This window comes from Myotis davidii, unplaced genomic scaffold (assembly GCF_000327345.1).
Source record: "Myotis davidii unplaced genomic scaffold, ASM32734v1 scaffold765, whole genome shotgun sequence".
NCBI classification, from domain to species: domain Eukaryota; kingdom Metazoa; phylum Chordata; class Mammalia; order Chiroptera; family Vespertilionidae; genus Myotis; species Myotis davidii.
In genome coordinates this window covers 1,010,484-1,026,220 of record NW_006296056.1, presented here as the reverse complement: position 1 = coordinate 1,026,220, position 15,737 = coordinate 1,010,484, and the positions used below count along the sequence as shown (strand labels likewise).

General features: G+C 50.0%; 1 long non-coding RNA gene across 2 annotated transcripts in view; it reads left to right on the top strand.

The window, feature by feature from the left end:
* LOC107184266 overlaps positions 1-11,044 on the top strand; it is a 14,973-nt gene extending 3,929 nt beyond the window's left edge. For both annotated transcript variants that reach the window (XR_001515092.1, XR_001515091.1), the window contains exons 2-3: positions 10,511-10,705; positions 10,933-11,044. This is a non-coding gene — a long non-coding RNA (uncharacterized LOC107184266). The remainder of the gene's footprint in view (positions 1-10,510; positions 10,706-10,932) is intronic.
* The last annotated feature ends 4,693 nt before the right edge of the window (positions 11,045-15,737 follow it).

Genomic DNA, 15,737 nt, shown 5'->3' with positions numbered 1-15,737 from the left:
AAGAATAAAACAAAGATTCCTTTGCTACAAACAGGTTTGAAGAGCTCTGTTTTAGGTGCCCTTCAAGACCACCCCTCCCCAAATTTTCTTAACTGTGATTTTGCAATTTGAGTGCAGCCACTGCCCCTTCCTGGCGTTGGCTGAGCCAGTCAGTATTCCGAGTCTCAGTGTCTTCAAAATGGGCAGAAAGAGAAAACTACTTAGCTCTCAGGGCGATTGTGCAGAGGATTCTGCAGGAGGAAGGGAATGGTGGAGTTGTGCAATCATCAAACATTTTTTGAGTGGCAGCTCCAGGCCACACTCTGGCTAGGTGCTAGAGATACAAAGAGCCACGGGGCACAGAGTATAGTAGGAAACAGATAAACAAACCGGGTGCAGAGTCTCCTGGAAGAGAGACAAAGAAGCAGGCGTTTCAGTGGGAAAGCAATGCATGCCCCGAGTTAAGCCACGCCTCTGGAGGGTCAACCAGCCCAGCCTGGGGGTGAGGTGATAGGAGAGGATGGGGGTGGCAGGAAAGTGACATCCAGCAGGAGGCCTAGAGCAGAAGCAAGGAGCAATAGTGCTACTAGGGGCACATGTACCTATTTCATTCACAAAGGATTTGAGTCACATAGAATTAAGGCTTCTGAGGTTCCACTGCCTCTTTTGTGCAAGGATCTTACAGAAACCAAAGTAAATGCCATTTCTGGGTGTTTCTCCAAAGAAAATGAAAACCCGAATTTAAAAGGATAGGTGCACCCTTATGTTCACTGTAACATTATTTACAGTAGCCAAGACATGGGAGCAACCTAGGTGTCCAGCAATAGATGAATGGATAAGGAAGTAACAATGGAATATTACTCAGCCATAAAAAAGAATAAAATCCTGCTATTATGACAACATACATGGACCGAGAGGGTATGATGCTAAATGAAATGAGTCAGACAGAAAAAGGCAAATACTGCATCATTTCACTTATATGTAGAGTTTACAAAAATCACAACAAAGAACAAAAACAAACCAACACAGACTCAAAAGGAAAGAACAAATTGATAGTTGCCAGAGGGGAGGGAGTAGGGGGATGTGTGAGAAAAGTGACGGGAAATACAGTCAATAATAGAGCAATAACTTTGCACGGTGACAGATGATTAGACTTACCAGGGTGACTACCTTGGAGAACATATAAATGTCAAATCACTATGTTGCACATATGCAACTAATCTAATATTGTATGCCAACTATAATAAAAGATTAAAAATAAATGCAAAGAATACTATTGGGCCAATGTTACAAACTGTTAATGAGTTTTTCTCCACCCTTTGGCAGATAAATATTCAAACAACAAATGCGTTCGGCCCTGACCCCTTGAGAAAACACAATTTCAGAACCATCATGCGTGAGGGTCTTCCGTGTCTCCTGCCCTATTACACATCTGCACAAAGGAGAAAGCTGGGGCCCAGGGAGGCAGCTGTCCGCACTGAGGCCAGGAAGCCAAGGAGTCCTGTTGAGTTCTGCGGCGCCCTGAGGGTCCAGCCTGGGCATGGCTATGTATACAGCGGACACGTCCAATCCACAGTCTGAGGGCCTTCATCCAGCGATGGCTGCTTGTGTGTGGATGGTACCCGTGAGCTGTGTGCTGAGGGAACAGAGGTAAACCCCTCTCCTTGCCTTAAGGCACTCACGGGGCAGAGGTGTGGAAACTGCCAATTCACATGCATGATGCTCAGTGCCGGTGGAGTCATGTGCAAAGGGCGTGTGAGAGCAGTATTTGCATGTGATGCTTTGGAAAAGACACAGGCTCTGAGGGCAGGCACCCCTGGGTGTCAATTCCAGCTCTGCCACTCACCTTGGGACCTTGGGCAGGTTTCTGAACCTCTCAGAGCCTGTTTCTCCATCTAGAAAATGGGGAGGATGCTAACCCACCTGTGGGGATTGATGAGCGGTGAAGTGCCTGGCTCAGTAAGCAGACTCTCATCATCCTCAACTGCAAGGACCTGGGCAAGACATTCAACTTCTGTCTCCGCTGTTCTCATCTGTGCACGCGGTGCGGGAGTGAACTGTGCTCTGTAAAACTGCGAGGAGCAGACGCTGGTGATTGTTCTTAGGGCCTTAGCCAGGCCCAGTGAGGACAAAGAAGGCAGCGCCAGGGCGGTTGTCAGAGTCCAGCGAGGAACCAGGGCCAGCAGCCAGGGCAGCCTCTCTGACCTTGTGGCCTCTCACCCGCTGCCCTCCAGAGCCTCCAGGCATTTCCCTCCCATCATCTGAAACCTACATATTTTCTGGACCAGGCCCTGCCGATCCTGGGCTGGGCTTCTCTGTCTCTCAGCAGGGCCCCGCTGGGAGGAGGGGTGTGTCCTCAGGCCTGAGAAAGAAGGAATGCAATTGCAAAAGAGGTTACAAGAGCCTGGCCAGCATGCTGAAATCAAGTGATGTCGAGAGGTTTTGTTATTTTTGAAAAAATGACTCATTCTGAGAAACCCTAACGACCTCACAGAACGTTCACCTAGTTGCCTGTATGCATAACCCCGAGCCCACTGCAGAGAAAAACAAACCCTGTTGTCACAGCTGAAGGAGGGGGTGGCGGGCACTGAGGGCTGGCGGTGGGAGTAGGGATGACACTTGGATGGAGGAAGACTCTGAAGATAACTCCTGCCCTCTGGGTGAACTGTTTTCATTTTCCAAGTCCTTTTCCCTAAGTTTTCCCAGTCAAACCATCCTAAACACATCCCTAGGGACACCAGGAGGTGCAGGAGGCAGATTTAGCTCTGGGGGTGCCTGGGTACCACCTTGCAGGTGGGTAACATGTTCTTTGAATTGACCTAAGATGTGTGTGTGTGTGTGGGGGGGGCGGGGGCGCCAAGATTATTCCCATTTGCCAGGCAAAGGAATAACCTTAACCAGAGAGCCTAATTGGGGGTGGGGGTAGGTGGGAGGGGGGAGTTGCAGTAGGGAAGGAGGAGAAAAACAAGAAGAGGGAGAAAGGAGTGGGAAGGAGGAGGAAGAGAAGCCCCACGGATGAGAACCATGCTTGTCTCCTGGGGGAGCTAGTCCTGGGAAGGGCTGGCCACTGTGGGCGGCTCAGGGGAGCCCAGATTCAAGAGTGAGGAGATGGCTTCTGTCTTTCCCTCTGCCCTTTGCCGCATGTGTGGCTTTTGGGAAACAGGTCCCTTCACCAAGTCTCCACTTTCCATCCCTAAACGTTAGGAGGGAGTGGAATAGACTCAGAGCTTCTAACATTTCGTAGGCATACAGTCTGGAAAACCGTTACAGTACAGATTGCTGGGCCCACTCGTTCAGAAGTCCTGGGGAGGGGCCGGGAATCTGCATGGTAACAAGTCCCAGGTGAGGCTGCTGATTGGTCCCTGACCGCACTTTGAGTCTCCTGGGGCTGGGTGATTTTGAATGCCCCCCCACCGTCCCCCGTTTCTGCTGTTCAATGATTCAAAAAACTCAGCAGCTCCTGGTCCTCGGGGCATTGAGAGCTATGCCAAAAGCAAACACGGCATGGTTTCTGCCTTCCGGGTCCAGGAGTCGAGGTGAGGGCACAGACAAGATGAGGAGTCTAATTCGCACACACAGGACAGAAGGGGCGTGCTGAGGTGGGCGCGGGCGGCTGCCTGTGGGCATCAGGTAGGGCTCTCCTTGTCCCTAACCAGGAGGAAGTGAATGGTCCCCAGAGAAAGCTTTGGCCACGTGCTCACTGGGTGAGCTGTATGCACTCCCTGGAGGGCCTGGGGCACGAGGGAAGGGAGCTCCGGTGGGCCAGCCTTCCTGGGGCCACATTCAAGTATATATGCCTATAAATACTGTATGTACGTACCATATATACATATGTACACACACAGTTGATCCTTATTATTTGTGGATCCCATATTCGTGAATTTGCCTATTTGAAACCCCAAATCCATACTCGTGGCCCTTTCTCAGTCATCCAGGGGTGTGTGCAGAGCATGAGAAATCTTGACTCACCCAATAAGTTTCCAGCGATGCTCCGTCCGTCCTCGTGTCAGCTCCTCCACTGTGACAAGCATCCTCTTTGTGGTCTATGCGTGCCTTGTTTTGAGCATTTTTGTGGAGGTAATTTTGTTGTTTAAAATGATCTCCAAGCAGAATTTCTCGGTGCTGCCCAGTGATCCTGAGATGTGCCTTCTGGAAAAAAATAGGTGTGTGAGCACAGCTTCGTAGCAGCATGAGTTACAGTGCTGTTAGCTGTGAGTTCATGGTAACCAATCAACTACATATATATAATAAGGTATTTTTAAACAGAAACACCATATAACAAGGTTACGTATTGACCAGTTGATGAAAATGTAAAAAAAAATAAATTAAAAAATGAATAAACGGAGCCACTTCAAAATGGAGTCAGAACTGCCAGCCCAGAGGACCTGCCTTGCATGACTTATACCTCAAACCCTGGGACATTAAAACAGGGCAAAATAACCTTTGGACTGGGCTCAAGGAAACCTTGTGCCCCAAAGAACTGTTTGCAAGGATAGTAAGAAAGCAGATGTTAGGACTACCGGCCTGAAAATTAACATCATCCTTTAGCATTAGCACCACTAGGTTATGTTATACCCTCCGATGGAAAACGCCTTCCTCCCATTAATGGAATTGTTCTTCTCATAAACGCCCTTTGCCTTGGGCTTCTTCCGGAATTAGTGATTTCTGAATCGTTATTCTTGTCCATCTCCAGTGAATGCCTGTTGCCTCTCGTTCCAAAAGGCCTTTTGTTTGTAGGTTCACCACAGAGGCGCACAGGAACCCAGCCTGCTAGGGTCCCCTAGGAGCAACAGGGCAGCGCCCACTGAGTTAGCGTTCACGGCAGCTTTGTAGAACACGGCTACCACGAATAATGAGAATGGTCTGTGTGCAGGTGTGTGTTTATCATTAGGTTGATGCTAAGCATTTCCTCTTGCTCAGTATTATACATTAGTATATTGAACAAGAGAATTCACAGTTGATGAATTCCAAGAGGTTCATGAAATCCAAATATCTAGGTAAATTTTTGTGACCCCATTGTGTGCCTAGATTTGAGCCCAACTCTTTTTTTCTGCTCATCCTGAACTTTTCCTGAGCTTCCATTCCCACTATGAACAAACAGCATCTAACCAACATGGTTTAGGGACAAATTTGCATCTGACAGACCTTGGTGTCCCAACGGAGCTGAATGCAAGTTCAGTACAGATCACAGGACGATTTTAAATTGGGGATTATTTCGGCTTGACCACTGAGATTCTGACTCCAGTTCTAATGTGTGTTTTCCCCTCAACACCATACAGCAATATTCCAGGCACCATCTGAGTGCCCCACAATTGAACTAAATTCTGACATGACCCACTGGGGACAGCATCAGGTCACGCAGGCTGAGGGCTCCATCCCACCACTGCCTGACTCCAGAAGCCAACTGAAGTGCAAGTTGTCATCTGATGATCTGACTACAGGTCAGAGGTTCCTAGGATCCCCTCCTCCGGTTTAATTAATTTGCCAGAGCACCTCCCAGAACTCAGGAAACCAGTGTACTCACCAGATTACCAATTATGAAGGATATTAAAGGACATGAATCAACAGCCCATTGAAGATACATAGGGTGAGGCCCAAACACAGGAACTTTGGAACCCATAGAGTTTGGGGCCTGGTTCACCAACCCCTTAGTTCTCCCCTTTTTTGGGGAGGGGGGCGGGGTATGGAAGCCTCAGCACACAGGCGTGATTAACTCATTGGCCATTGGCAACTGATTCAACCTCTGGCCCCGTTCTCCTCCCTGAGGTCTGAGAGAGTGGAGAGAGAAGTTAGAGTCTTCTCATCACACTATTGGTTCCCCTGGCAACCAGCCCCCTTCTTCAGGTGACTAAGGGGTTTTCCAAAAGTTACCTCATTAATTGAACAAAAGACACCTTATTGCTCTCATCACTCAAGGAAATTCCAAGGGTGTTAGGAGCTCTGTGCCAGGGCTGGGGATGAAGACCAAGTAGATATTTCTTATTATAAATCACACCTACTGTTGTACTTATTAAAGCCTGCATTTGGTGGACTGATTTAATTTCCGCCTTGGAGGGGGAGATGGTACCTATGCCTGAGGAGATTTCCAGGGGGACCTTGACCTGTGGGCAGGAAAACGGAGGAGGCAGCCGGGTCCTGGCCCAGCTGGGCCTTCACCACCCGGCTCGCTGCTGCGTCTGGGCCCAGCCCTCGCCCCGTCCCCTCGGCCACATAAAACCTTCTGGCTCGTTTCTGAAAAAAGTGCTGAGAACAGGAAAGGCCCCGCAGGCCTTCCCAGGGTTGGAAGTGGACGTGACTTCCCTGGGAACCGGGCCTGAGGGCCCTGCGGCCTCCTGGACTGTGAAATCCCTGCCTCCCCGGGGACAGTGTGCTGGAGGGAGTGTGGGTACTCCTGGGCCTGGCTCCTTCCTGTGGGGCCTCGGGACCGCGCTGGCCGGTGGAGCGAGAGGAAGCGCTGAGGCTGAAGAAGCCAGGCGGCTGGCGGCCAGCCCACATAAACACGCTCCGTCACTGTAAATTATTTACGCACCATATGGAGGCTGGACAGGCTCCTGACGGGGCGCATTCATTAGAAGCCTGATGATCCTGCCTTGGCCCAGATTCCCGGGGGCTGCGAGAGGGTGGAGAGGAGTGAGGGGGGCCTTTTCCTTTCACTCAGCATCCCCCTGCTTAGAAGCCTGCAGTGAGCCCGTCTTCTCCAGGATGAGCCCAAACTCCACCGCTCAGCACCCAAGCCTCTTCCCCATACAGCTCCCAGCGGCTCCTGGCGCAACAACTTTTCGCTGTTCTCTGCACCGTTCTCTCCTCCAGGGTCTGCCCTGCCTGGGTACCTTCTCTCCCAGCATCCTTTAAGGCACAGCTGAAATGCTGTCTCCTCTGTGTGGCCTCCCCCGCCCCCCATTGGCGGGTGAGCTTGCTCCTCCCTAGTGCCCCCATGGCTCTGTGCATCCTCCACTCTGAATTCAGACACCGACTACACCCCTACCTGGGATACTGTGTTTCCTCAGGTAGAATTACAGACAAGGATGTCCCCCTAAAGCTTTGTGAGGAGGACAGGATAAATCCCAGCTTTATACAGTGCCTGGCATCTGCGAATCATACCACAAGTGTTACTTCTTTATTATTACTATTAGAGGCCCGGTGCACAAATTCATGCACAGGTAGGATCCCTCGGGGTGGCCTGTGGGGCTCGGTCCCCAGGCTCACAGCCCCGCAGCCCCGACTGGCACCCTGCCGTGGCTTGGCGCTGCCCCCTTACCTGCTCCACCATTCTGCCTGCAGGGCTATCGGTCAGGGCCACCCCTGCCCCCTCCAGCTCCCTCAGTGCCTGGGAGCCAGGCAGTGGCCCGCTCCTGCCGTCACACTGGTCATCATCTGCGGGGTGATCTGGCCCCGCTTGCCCCAGCCTTGGCCTGGCACCACCTGCTCACCTGCTCCACCATCCCTCTGCGGTCCCGCTCTCATCAGGGGGCCGGCAGCACCTCCACTGCTGCCAGCGCCCATTGCTGACACCCGCCATGTTCCATGGTGCCCCCAGGTGGTCAGCACATGTCATAGTGAGTGGTCGAACAATTTGCATATTAGGCTTTTATTATATAGGAGGATTATTATTATTATGGCATTTATTTTCCTCTGCTATAACCACTTCCTTTGTAAGCCTCATTCTTACTACAGTGCAGGGGGATGGTCCTACTCATCTCTAAGCCTTCTGCATCCAGCCCAATGTCTGCCCTTAATAGGTGTCCAATAAAGAACACATGCTCAAGGGTAGCGCACATGTATCACAGCCAGCCTTTACTGAGTGTTCACCATCAGCCAGACTGTGTAAGCCCTTTACACGAATGAGGTATTTAATACAATGGTCACACATAATATATATTGTCAGTATTTCCATTTAACAGTTGAGGAAACTGAGGCACAGATGGGGGAAATCATTAGCTCAAAGTTATCTGTCTGGTGAGTACCAGAGTAGAGGCTGAAACCCGGGGAGGTTTAAGCCTCCACTGTTCCACTGCTTCTCCTAGCAGGACAGGAGCGGCATGGATTCGTGTCCAGGGTAAGTGCCTGGCATATAGCAGGTGTGTAGTGAATGCTGAGTAAGTGTTTGGGGTGTGTGTGTGCTTCGATTGCCTAGCCTAACAGCAGGCAAGTCACACAGATCTGCTACTAAAAAGGTTAAAAGTTCTTATTTGTTAAACTTGTCTCTAAAAAAACATTTTCTATGGATACCATCAACAAACCAACACACGACAAGTGCTGGTGAAGATGTGGAGAAAAGGGAACCTAGTACACTGCTGGTGGGAATGCAGATTGGTACAGCCATTAGGGAAAATAGTACGGAGTTTCCTCAAAAAATTAAATATGGAACTGCCATTTGACCCAGTGATCCCACTTCTAGGAATATATCCTAAGAAACCCGAAACACCAATCAGAAAAAATGTATGCACCCCTATGTTCATAGCAGCACAATCTACAGTAGCTAAGATCTGAAAACAACCCCAATGCCCATTAGCAGATGAGTGGATGAAAAAGCTGTGGTACATTTACACCATGGAATACTATGCAGCAGTAAAAAAGAAGAATCTCTTACCCTTTGAGACAGCATAGAGGGACCTGGAGAATAACATGCCTAGTCAAATAAGTCAGAGAAAGACAAGTGTCACATGATCTCACTCAGATGTGGAGTCTAAGTAACACAATAAACTGATGAACAAAATAGATCCAGGGACACAGAAGCATAGAACAGAGTGTGGAATCTCAGAGGGAAGGTGGGGAGGATGGGTGGGTGGGAAATGATCAACCAAAGACCTTGTATGCATATAGGCATAACCCATGGACACAGGCGATAGGGTGGTGAAGGCCTGTGGCCAGGGGCAGGGTTGGGGTCTGGCTAGAAGGAGTCAATGGGGGGCAGGGACGGGACATAAATAATACTTTCAACAATAAAGATTTAATTAAAAAAACACACAGAAAGGTTTTCTAAAGTCTCCTGTCTGGTGTATCCTTCCCTGAGCTGGCCTGCTCTGGACCCAACCCTTGACCTTCCAGAGGGGAGCAGCAGCCTGTCTCCCAGGTGGTTCTGTGCCCAGGCCCGGTGCCATCTGCTGTGGGTGTCGTCAGTGTAGGCTGCTGACCTCTTCCGTTCCCTCTGCTGTTCCTCCCCCCGCTCTCCTGCACCTTCCCCACTGCCGCTGAGGTCCTATCTGGAAAACCCCTCGTCCTTCACTGTCCAGTTCATACCGATGCTCCCCTGAGAAATCTTGCCCAGCTGCCGCCCATTCCTCAGCTCTCGCACACGGAACACGCCTGAGTTATTCGTACACGCACACGTGTGTTTGTGACAAAGCGGTGAATGGCCAGGGCATTAGTGCCAGACGCCTGACTTTCAGGCTGGCTCTGCCTCCTCCTCATGTTAAGGTTCCCTCCCGAGCCTCGGCTTCACCATCTGTGAAATGGAGCTAGCGCCTACGTCACAGGGCTTTTGCGAGGATGAAGTGAAAGACAACACAGGGAGCACTTGGCCACGGGATAGGGACATGCCACTGCAAAAGTGCTCCTTTCATCCCCTGGCACAGAGCAGGTGCTCCATCAGTGAAAATGCAATTCCATTTCAACAGAACAAGCACTTATTGAGCACCCACTATGTACCAAGTAGTAGCTATCTATACAAAGATGGGTGGCAACTAATGGTCAGGATGCCTACAAATAAAGATGGCTCATACAGACTACACAAACGCCAATGTGGCACTTTCATCGGCTCATCTGTTCCTTAAGGCATTGGTTCCCAGGTTCTGGGGGGACAGAGATGAAAAATGCTCATCTGGTCCCCCGACAGGCATGACCGGGAACAGATAATGCACGACACGGGCAGACGACACCTGCCGTACAGGTGTGAACAAGGTGGACGTGGGCTCAGAGGACAGAGCCACTGGGTTGTGGGTCCTTTGGTAAGGGACAGGGAGGGGGAGGGGCTGGATGAGACGAGTTGTGGCCTTGCACTTGCTGGCCCTCTGGCTTGGGGCCCACCTATCCTTCTCATCGTCCTGCCTCAGATGACACGGCCTCTCTTCAGAGAGCCCCCTCGCAGGACCACCTCCTCATCACTCTATCACCATTCTGTTCATTTCTTCTCAAGCACAAGCCATGGTCTAGTGCAGTTGTCGGAAAACCACAGCTCACGAGCCACATGCGGCTCTTTGGCCCCTTCAGTGTGGCTCTTCCACAAAATACCGACTTCTGCGCATGGGCCACTAAGTTTCAATCGCACTGTACGTGTGCGCCCGCACGTGGTATTTTGTGGAAGAGCCACACTGAAGGGGCCAAAGAGCCGCATGTGGCTCACAAGCCGTGGTTTGCTGACCACGGGTCTAGTGGATGAGAGAGAAGGGGAAGGGAAGGGAGCCAACAGTTTTTAAACACCTACTCTGCCAGGTACTGTGCTTGTCAATAGTGAACGTTATTTGATTAATTTTCTCAGTGCTCCGTGTAGCCCACACACTCACATGCCACTGTTATTTTCCTCATTGTGCAGACTACAGCAGAGGCCCCAAGAGGACACATGCCTTTGCCCAAGGTCACAGCCAGAAGTGGTGGAACTGGACTTGGGATCCAGGGCCAGCTGCCTCTCCACACCCATGGCGCTTTCATGGCACCTGGAGAGGCCAAGTAGGCAAGAAAGGAAATGGAATGAGTCGTTTACGGCCCCGGGCATTTTTGGCGGCAACAAGTAAGTGATTTCCCTAATTCCTGTCTGCAGTTAATACAGACTTGGCAGCTGGGAACCAGGTTGCTGAAAAACAGGTTTACTTCTCAACTCAGCAGCGCCACCTGCAGGACCCGAGGGAACACTGCAAAAATGCTTCTGAATTGGTCCCCTGGTCTCTGCTGGAGGGGATGGATCCTGCAGAAAGGAAGGACCTGAGGTGTCATCTAATGACCTTTCGTCTTTAACAGGAGCGAGCTGAGACCAGGAAGTCACAACATCAGTGGCGGCAGATTTGAAACTCTCTCTTCTGACTCAGTTCAATACTCTCTCATTCAATAAACATCAATTGAGCACTTCCTATGTGTTGGGTGTATTCCTTCTTGTGGGATATGAATATTGACAGCTGAAATATGCCTTTTAGGATTACTGCCTAATTGCCATAACAACATACTTCATAACTGCAACTGGGATGTACTGACTGTCCCCTAAGGCATCGTCTCCGCTGAGCCTCACGGATACAGAACTAAGGCTTAGTGTGGGAGCATGCCCAGCCTGGCTCAGTCCACTGTGGAGCTGGAATTCAAATCCAGGTCCTTCTGACCCCAGCACCAGAGACATTAACCACTATTTACTCTTTAAAGTATCTGAGACTAGTTCAGAAGTACCCAGGCCCTAATGAGAGTTTTGCTCCTCTTTCAAAGAATTACTTATCTTCTAAGAGCGGTGCTGGCCCTCTTCTCCAATTCATCACTTCTAAAATCCCTAGGAGTTTATGTTGAGGTTCTATGTAGCAGGCACCATGCTAGCTGCCAGGGACACAAAGGTGATCCTAACTCAGTTGGGAGCACTTGGCCTTGTAGGTATCGGCCTTAATACAAAGCAATCGGCAAGGTGTGTTCTAACAGAAACGCTGCCCAGCTCCAGGGGGCACCACTCACACTGCAGCGGATGGAAACGGACCCTCCTGCGTGGGGGGCAGTGTGCTGATGGCCGTAGATGGTGGCCCTGGCTCAGTGGGATGAGAACATGGGGTGGGGCAAGGGATGAGGGATGAGGAACAGTGTCTTCCACTTCTGCAGGGTGGGAAACTTCCCGCAAAGGACAAGAGTGTGACTGCCACCAAAGCCGCACAGACTGTGATTTCCTGTTCTCCTCAACTGGGACCCGGAGCCGCAGTGAGAGGAAACAGCGTGGCCCTGCAGAGCACAAAATCCATTTCAGTTTCCATTTCTGCATCAGCTACCAAGTGACCTTTCAAGTTCCCAGGAATTTTGCCCTGGTTCTCATTTTTGGAGGGATGGGTAGTTTCTCTCTCGGGGGCGTTTGCTTCCTGAAACTGGAGCTCAGCAACTGCAGGTGACAAGTGTAAAAGAAGAAGACTTACTGTGGGCCACCGTGCAGCCATTTGAGGAATTCTCTGCCCAAACCAGGAGGACATGAATCTACAACAGCTCCCCCCACCCTCCCACTCCCCTACAAAGGAGTTTTCATCTCACAGACATCAGCACCCCTATCTCTCCCTAACTCTCCTCACCTCTAAGAGCACTTTGAATGTGGACACAAATTTTAACTTTACTTACAGCATGAAAACAACAGGATTTTTTTCTTTCTAAATATAAAATCATGTCCCTACTTTCCCCCATCGCCCACCCCAAAGATGCTGCGTCAGACCCCTCCAGGGAGGCTGTGGTCCTGGGTGACAATCACAGGACTGGGATGGGTGTCGAGGGTGCAAAGTTATAAAGGACAAAAAGGAAAAGAGAACCGCCCTCCAGAAGGCCTTGGTCTGTTTGCTGCTGGCCCTGCGACCAAAGGAAGGAACATGGTGATGGAGGAGGATCTTCTCACCAGATGGAAGGCAAGGAGTCCCCCAACCACACCCCCGTCATGGCAGAGCCAGGAGAAACGCCAGCCCGTGTGGCAGAGGGAGGGAGGGGGAAATTCTCTTCTGCCGGCCCTGGAGCCTCTTGATTTCTTTCATTCAGAGTCTGAAGGTTCCTTCCTTTGCCATGCGGTGGGCTAACTAGGCATTCGATAGCCAGTCTGGCACCATCATCGGCCAAGATGACCTCGTTTCTCGGGGAAAAGGAGTTCTAAGGTCCAAACGCCTTTTTCAGAATCCAACCATTGGGATGCATCCCTCTGAAGCCGAAGGGCCTCTGCTAGTCCGTGTAAGTTAATGCCGTGAAAAGAGCTCCGCGCTGAGTTCAGATGCCTGGGTCCCAGGCCCCCTGGCCAGCTGGGTCACGAACCTGGGCACATCCCATGGTTTTCCTCGCTGGAGCCTCGCATGAAGAATGCGGGGTGGGACCAGATGAGCTCCCATGCGCTGCTGGAGCCTGGCTCTGGACCTTCGAGTCTCTTTGTCATGTTACTTTCATTTCTAGGTTATTATTGCTAAACAGAGTGCTTCTGTGGCCCAGGGCCTGCTGGCTTCAGATCCACTCATCACTTCCACATCGACTAACTTCTGCCTGGGCCCAGCCGAGGGGGGCACTGGACCACGATCGAAGGGTGCCAGGAAAGGGGAAGCCATGCTGTTCTCCTCCCCTCGGCCTGTGTCCGGCGCAGGTCGCATCTCTTCCTTGGCTCTGGATCCTTCTTCTCAAAGGGTGACCCCAGGCCTTGGGTTCCCATGTCCTGCCTCCTGCCTTTGTCCCTGCAGCGAAGGGTGGCAGTGGCTTCCTGCTATCATTAAGCTCTGCGTTGCCTCATTATTTTCTTTTTGTCTTTCTAGCCTTTCCATCACCTGTGCTACCCATTCCCCATGCTGACTTCCCCATTTCAAATACACAGAGCAGAGGTTTTCAACCTTTTTCATCTCACGGCACTCATAAACTACTGAAATTCTGTGGCATGCCAAAGTACATGTATTTTTCTGATCTTACAAAAAATAGATATAATTTTCATTCACTCACACCAGGTGGCTATTATTGTATTGGCTGCTGACATTTTTTTATTTGACAACTTAAGGAAAAAGAAGTCCATGCTGCTGACTAAATAGTCAGGTATCGCATGTTTTAAAAATTCTTGCAGAAAATCACGGACTTAGAGTGGTGTCCATTTACCTGGTTGGACTTTGACTGATACATTCACACTCTTGTTGGTTTTACCTTGTAACAGGCAGCAATAAAGATGATGATGATGATGATGATGATGATAATGCTGATGACTATAACCCTTACTTGGTCATAACCTCACATATTACAAAGCTTTCACTCGGGTTCTGTAATTTGAGTCTCATAATAACAGTGTGATGTAAGAATGGCATTTATCATTAATTCCACTTCACAGAAGAGGAAATGATCTCACCCAGCTCCCACAGCTGCTGGGTCTTGATAGAGTTGGAAGCAGAACCTAAGGCTTTTGATTTCCCCTCTAGTTTCCCTCCCCAGGGTGTTCTTGTACTTTTCACCATCACCCCTCCCCATGGAATGGTGCCTTAATGCTATTCTTTAAGGGTGGTGTTTTCTGGAATGGGGGCACACACCATAGGTAGAGGGTGTATTAGTCATCAATTGCCATATAATGAACTAAGCCACCACCTAGTGGTTTAAATGGTGTCATTGAATATTTTGGAAGTGGTCCATGCATGCCTGGATGCTTTCCCCTCTCCCACATTTTCTGGGTTGATTGCTCACCCAGAACTTGGGGAGTGGGTTCAGCCTGGGAGGGCTTCGAGGGGTACTTTCTAGCAGTTTGATGTGGGCCCTGGCTGTGGTGTGATGTGGCAGATGTTTGCACTGTGGATTCTCTCCTCAGCAGACCTTGCAAAAAAAGCAGCTTCCAGGCAAAGGACACAGTCAAGAGGGCGAAGGACAAGCTTATTTGTATTAAAATCACTAAGACAGACCACGGTGTCTTTCTCACCATCCACAGTCTTCACCAGGTGTCTAGTGTACATCACACCAGGAGACAAAGTGAATCCCTGTACTGTAGGGACTTCTGATACCATTGGAAAGAAAAATGTGTCATACTCCTAAGCCCTCAGAGACCCCAGCCTTTGGGGAGGATCACACCCTTCCCATCACACCCTCCATGCTGTCAACTGCCAATAAATATTTATAGTTACCTCATGCTCACCTTGTGCCTCTCACGCTACTATAGGGGTGGGGAACGTCCGGCCCCACCCAGAAATCATTGGATTTGGCCCTGCCAAGGCATTAGCGGTGGGTTAATTAAATGTCTGACCAAATATAGCAGGCTAATTTTAAGATGATAATTTTGTATGGCCCTTGAATGATGTTAGAAATATCCAAATGGCCATTGGCAGAAGAAAGGTTCCCCACCCCTGCCTGCCTAGGGTTCCCTGCCAAGGATCTCACCTTGGTTATTTCTGGAAGTCCCAGGGGACGGCTCATGTGGACATGTGACCTCTGACCCTCTGGTTCCACGCAGTATTTACTCTTGTTGGGCTCTAGCTTTCTGCTCCGATGTCTACGGCCAGGCGCTGGGGACCCTTGACAAGGCTGGTGTCTGTGCTGAGGCTACTATCTCAATCTGGTTTCACACTGTGTTCCACGCTGACCCCAGGAAGATGCCTGTCTGTTTTCGTCTTGTCTGCATACATATGCCCTGAGCAGGTAACCCAGTCAAGCTGCATCCAAACTCCTGACCCACAGAAACAGTGAGAAGAGGCCCCTGGATGGGTGTCGGGCCCATTGATGATGAGGCAGCAATGGCAAGACTAAGTACAAGGCAGGGCCCCAGAGAGAACTTGGGAGTCATGACAAGTTGACTCCTCTCTGTGAGTCTGAGAGTATTGGAAGAAATATCTTTTGCATTAAGAGTAATAAATCATCTCTTGTTGAAAACATGGCAGGTTATTGGATGAGAAAACATGGATGAGATTATTATGAGTAAAAATGAACTTCCTTGGCCCAGAAGGGAGAAAGTTGGTCAAATACTAAGATTTGGACTTAATTCCTTAATAGCCAGGCCACAAATGGATAAAGAACAGAGAATTACTTTTCAAACTCAGCTCACTCCTATGATCAATGCTATTAACAACTGCTGGAATTTATTGAGTGATTACTACATGCTGGGCCCTCTG